Source organism: Cucurbita moschata, unplaced genomic scaffold (genome assembly GCF_002738365.1).
Source record: "Cucurbita moschata cultivar Rifu unplaced genomic scaffold, Cmos_1.0 Cmo_Scf00093, whole genome shotgun sequence".
Taxonomy (NCBI): domain Eukaryota; kingdom Viridiplantae; phylum Streptophyta; class Magnoliopsida; order Cucurbitales; family Cucurbitaceae; genus Cucurbita; species Cucurbita moschata.
This window is the reverse complement of record NW_019268609.1, coordinates 569,856-575,779: the sequence shown is the minus strand read 5'-3', so window position 1 is coordinate 575,779 and position 5,924 is coordinate 569,856.

The following is a 5,924-nucleotide window of genomic DNA, read 5'->3' as shown; positions in this document are numbered from 1 at the left end:
AGATGTCATAGATGTCTTTAATGTCTTTAATGTCTGAGATGTCTGAGATATATTTGATGTCTAAAACATCTGAGATGATTGAAATGTCTAAGATGTCATAGATGTCATAGATGTCTAAGATGTTTGGGATGTCTGCGATGTCTAAGATGTCTTTGATGTTAGGGACGTCTGAGATGTCTAAGATCTCATGGATGTTTGCGACGTCTGAGATGTCTGAGATCTCATGGATGTTTGCGATGTCTAAGATGTCATAGATGTCTAAGATGTTTGGGATGTCTGAGATGTCTGAGATATATTTGATGTCTTTGATGTCTTTGATGTCTAAAACATCTGAGATGATTGAAATGTCATAGATGTCTAAGATGTTTGGGATGTCTGAGATGTCTGAGATATATTTGATGTCTTTGATGTCTTTGATGTCTAAAACATCTGAGATGATTGAAATGTCATAGATGTCTAAGATGTTTGGGATGTCTGAGATGTCTGAGATATATTTGATGTCTTTGATGTCTTTGATGTCTAAAACATCTGAGATGATTGAAATGTCATAGATGTCTAAGATGTTTGGGATGTCTGAGATGTCTGAGATATATTTGATGTCTTTGATGTCTTTGATGTCTAAAACATCTGAGATGATTGAAATGTCATAGATGTCTAAGATGTTTGGGATGTCTGCGATGTCTAAGATGTCTTTGATGTTAGGGACGTCTGAGATGTCTAAGATCTCATGGATGTTTGCGACGTCTGAGATGTCTGAGATCTCATGGATGTTTGCGATGTCTAAGATGTCATAGATGTCTAAGATGTTTGGGATGTCTGAGATGTCTAAGATGTCTTTGATGTTAGGGATGTCTGAGATGTCTGAGATCTCATGGATGTTTGCAACGTCTGAGATGTCTGAGATCTCATGGATGTTTGCGATGTCTAAGATGTCATAGATGTCTAAGATGTTTGGGATGTCTGAGATGTCTAAGATGTCTTTGATGTTAGGGACGTCTGAGATGTCTAAGATCTCATGGATGTTTGTGACGTCTGAGATGTCTGAGATCTCATGGATGTTTGCGATGTCTAAGATGTCATAGATGTCTAAGATGTTTGGGATCTTTGGGATGTCTAAGATGTCTTTGATGTCTGAGATGCCATGGATGTCTGCGATATTTAAGATGTCTTTGATGTCTGAGATGCCATGGATGTCTGCGATATTTGAGATGTCATGGATGTCTGCGATATTTGAGATGCCATGGATGTCTGCGATATTTAAGATGTCTGAGACGTCTGAGATGTCTGAGATATATTTGATGTCTTTGATGTCTTTGATGTCTAAAACATCTGAGATGTCTGAGATATATTTGATTTCTTTGATGTCTTTGATGTCTAAAACATCTGAGATGTCTGATATATATTCGATGTCTTTGATGTCTAAAACATCTGAGATGTCTGATATATATTTGATGTCTTTGATGTCTTTGATGTCTAAAACATCTGAGATGATTGAAATGTCATAGATGTCTAAGATGTTTGGGATGTCTGAGATGTCTGAGATATATTTGATGTCTAAGATTTCTGAGATGTCTTAGATGTCTGAGATCTCATGGATGTTGCGATATCTAAGATGATTGAAATGTCTGAAATGTTTAAGATGTCTGAGATGTCTTTGATGTCTAAAATATCTGAGATGATTGAAATGTCTAAGATGTCATAGATGTCTTTAATGTCTTTAATGTCTGAGATGTCTGAGATATATTTGATGTCTTTGATGTCTTTGATGTCTAAAACATCTGAGATGATTGAAATGTCTAAGATGTCATAGATGTCATAGATGTCTAAGATGTTTGGGATGTCTGAGATGTCTAAGATGTCTTTGATGTTAGGGACGTCTGAGATGTCTAAGATCTCATGGATGTTTGCGACGTCTGAGATGTCTGAGATCTCATGGATGTTTGCGATGTCTAAGATGTCTTTGATGTTAGGGACGTCTGAGATGTCTAAGATCTCATGGATGTTTGCGACGTCTGAGATGTCTGAGATCTCATGGATGTTTGCGATGTCTAAGATGTCATAGATGTCTAAGATGTTTAGGATGTCTGAGATGTCTAAGATGTCTTTGATGTTAGGGACGTCTGAGATGTCTGAGATCTCATGGATGTTTGCGACGTCTGAGATGTCTGAGATCTCATGGATGTTTGCGATGTCTGGGATGTCTTTGATGTTAGGGACGTCTGAGATGTCTAAGATCTCATGGATGTTTGCGACGTCTGAGATGTCTGAGATCTCATGGATGTTTGCGATGTCTAAGATGTCATAGATATCTAAGATGTTTGGGATGTCTGAGATGTCTAAGATGTCTTTGATGTTAGGGACGTCTGAGATGTCTGAGAAAGATGTTTGGGATGTCTGAGATGTCTAAGATGTCTTTGATGTTAGGGACGTCTGAGATGTCTGAGATCTCATGGATGTTTGCGACGTCTGAGATGTCTGAGATCTCATGGATGTTTGCGATGTCTGAGATGTCTGAGATGTCTGAGATATCTGAGATATGTTTGATGTTTCAGATGTCTGAGATGTCATTGATGTCTGAGATGTCATGGATGTCTGCGATATTTAAGATGTCTTTGATGTCTGAGATGCCATGGATGTCTGCGATATTTAAGATGCCATGGATGTCTGTGATATTTAAGATGTCTTTGATGTCTGAGATGCCATGGATGTCTGCGATATTTAAGATGTCTTTGATGTCTGAGATGCCATGGATGTCTGCGATATTTAAGATGCCATGGATGTCTGCGATATTTAAGATGTCTTTGATGTCTGAGATGCCATGGATGTCTGCGATATTTAAGATGTCTTTGATGTCTGAGATGCCATGGATGTCTGCGATATTTAAGATGTCTTTGATGTCTGAGATGCCATGGATGTCTGCGATATTTAAGATGTCTGAGACGTCTGAGATGTCTGAGATGTCTGAGATATTTGAGATGTCTGAGACGTCTGAGATGTCTGAGATGTCTGAGATGTCATGGATGTTTGCGATGTCTGGGATGTCTTAGATGTCTGAGATGTCTAAGATGTCTTTGATGTTAGGGACGTCTAACATGTCTAAGACGTTTGAGATGTCTGAGATATGTTTGATGTTTCAGATGTCTGAGATGTCTGAGATGTCTGAGATATGTTTGATGTTTCAGATGTCTGAGATCTCATGGATGTTTGCGATGTCTAGGATGTCTTAGATGTCTTAGATGTCTAAGATGTCTTTGATGTTAGGGACGTCCAACATGTCTAAGACGTTTGAGATGTTTAAGATGTTTGAGATGTCTAAGACGTCTGAGACGTCTGAGATGTCTGAGATATGTTTGATGTTTCAGATGTCTGAGATGTCATTGATGTCTGAGATGTCTGAGATATCTGAGATATGTTTGATGTTTCAGATGTCTGAGATGTCATTGATGTCTGAGATGTATTTGATGTCAGAGATGCCATGGATGTCTGTGATATTTGAGATGTCTAAGACGTCTGAAATGTCTTTGATGTCTAAAATATCTAAGATGATTGAAATGTCTAAGATGTCTAAGATGTTTGGGATGTCTGAAATGTCTTTAATGTCTGAGATGTCTGAGATATATTTGATGTCTAAGATTTCTGAGATGTCTTTTATGTCTAAAATATCTGAGATGATTGATATGTCTAAGATGTGTAAGATGTCATAGATGTCTAAGATGTTTGGGATGTCTGAAATGTCTTTAATGTCTGAGATATATTTGATGTCTAAGATTTCTGAGATGTCTTAGATGTCTGAGATGTCTGAGATGTCATGGATGTTTGCGATGTTTGGGATGTCTTAGATGTCTAAGATGTCTGAGATGTCTAAGATGTCTTTGATGTTAGGGACGTCTGACATGTCTGAGATGTTTGAGATGTCTAAGATGTCTAAAATGTCTTTGATGTCTAAAATATCTGAGATGATTGAAATGTCTAAGATGTCTATGATATCATAGATGTCTAAGATGTTTGGGATGTCTAAAATATCTTTAATGTTTGAGATGACTGAGATATATTTGATGTCTAAGATTTCTGAGATGTCTTAGATGTCTGGGATGTTTGGGATGTCTGAGATGTCTGAGATGTCTGAGATGTCATGGATGTTTGTGATGTCTGGGATGTCTTAGATGTCTGAGATGTCTGAGATGTCATTGATTTCTTTGATGTATGAGATGTCTAAGATGTCTTTGATGTTAGGGACGTCTGACATGTCTGAGATACCATGGATGTCTACAATCTGGGATGTCTGAGATGTCTTCGATGTTTGCGATGTCTGAGATTTTTAAGAAGTCTTTGATATCTGAGATGCCTTTGATGTTTGAGATGTCTGAGATTTCTCTGATTTCTCTGATGTCTCTGATGTCTGAGATGAATGAGATGTCTGAGAATTCCAAGATGTCTGGGATTTCTCAGTTGTCTGAGATTTCTAAGATGTCTTTGATGTGACATCGCAAGACGTATGAAATGTCTTTGATGTCTGAGATGACTTTGATGTCTGAGATGTTTTGTGATGTCTGAGAGGTCTGAGATGTCTTTGATGTCTTTGATGTCTTTGATATCTTTGATGTCTAAGATGATTGAGATATCTAAGAGGTCTGAGATGTCTTTGATTTCTTTGATGTCTGAGATGTTTTGTGATGTCTGAGATGTCTAGGATGTCTAAGATGTCATGGACATCTACGATGTTTGAGATGTCTAAGATGTCTGAGATGTCCTAGATGTCTGAGATACCCTGGATATCTGCGATATCTGGGATGTCTGATATGTCTTTGACGTCCGCGATGTCCCAAATGTCTGAGATGTCTATGGTATCTGAGATGTCTAAGATGTCTGAGTCTGGATGTCTGAGATGTCTTTGATGTTTGAGATGTCTGAGATGTCTTAGATGTTTGAGATGTCTGAGATGTCTTAGATGTTTGAGATGTCTGAGATGTCTTAGATGTTTGAGATGTTTGAGATATCTTATATGTCTGAGATGTCTGAGATGTTTGAGATGTATTTGATGTCTAAGATGTCTTTGATGTCTGAGATGTCTGAGATATCATTGATGTCTGCGATATCTGTGATGTCTTTGATGTCTTTGATGTCTGAGATACCATGGATGTCTGCGAAATCTGGAATGTTTGAGATGTCTGAGATGTTTGCAATGTCCGAGATGTCTAAGATGTCTATGGTGTCCGAGATGTATTTAATGTCTAAGATGTCTAAGATGTCTGAGATACTATGGATGCCTGCGATATCTAGAATGTTTGAGATGTCTTTGATGTTTGCGATGTCCGAGATGTCTGGGATATCTATGGTGTCTGATATGTCTCTAATGTCTGAGATGTCTGAGATGTTTGAGATGTTTGAGATGTCTGAGATGTGTGAGATATCTTTGATGTCTGAGATGTCTTAGATGTTTGAGATACCATGGATGTCTGTGATATCTGCAATGTCTGAGATGTCTGAGAGGTCTGAGATGTTTGCTATGTCTGGGATGTCTGAGATATCTGAGATATCATTGATGTCTGCGATGTTTGGGATCTGTAGATGTCTGAGATGTCATGGATGTCTGCAATGTTTGGGATGTGTGAAATGTCTGAGATGTCTAGGATGTCATAGATGTCATGGATGTCTAGGATGTCTGAGATGTCTGAGATGTCTTTTATGTCTGTGATGTCCGAGATGTCTAAGATGTCTATGATGTCTGAGATGTCTCTAATGTATGAGTCTGGATGTCTTAGATATCTTTGATGTTTAAGATGTCTGAGATGTCTTTGTCTGAAACCGTGTGCATCAGATACTAATGAAAGACCATTAACATCTTTTGAAAGTAATAAGCGTTGTTAGCAAAAAAAAAAAAAAAAAAAAAAAAAAAAAAAAAAAAAAAAAAAAAAAAAAAAAAA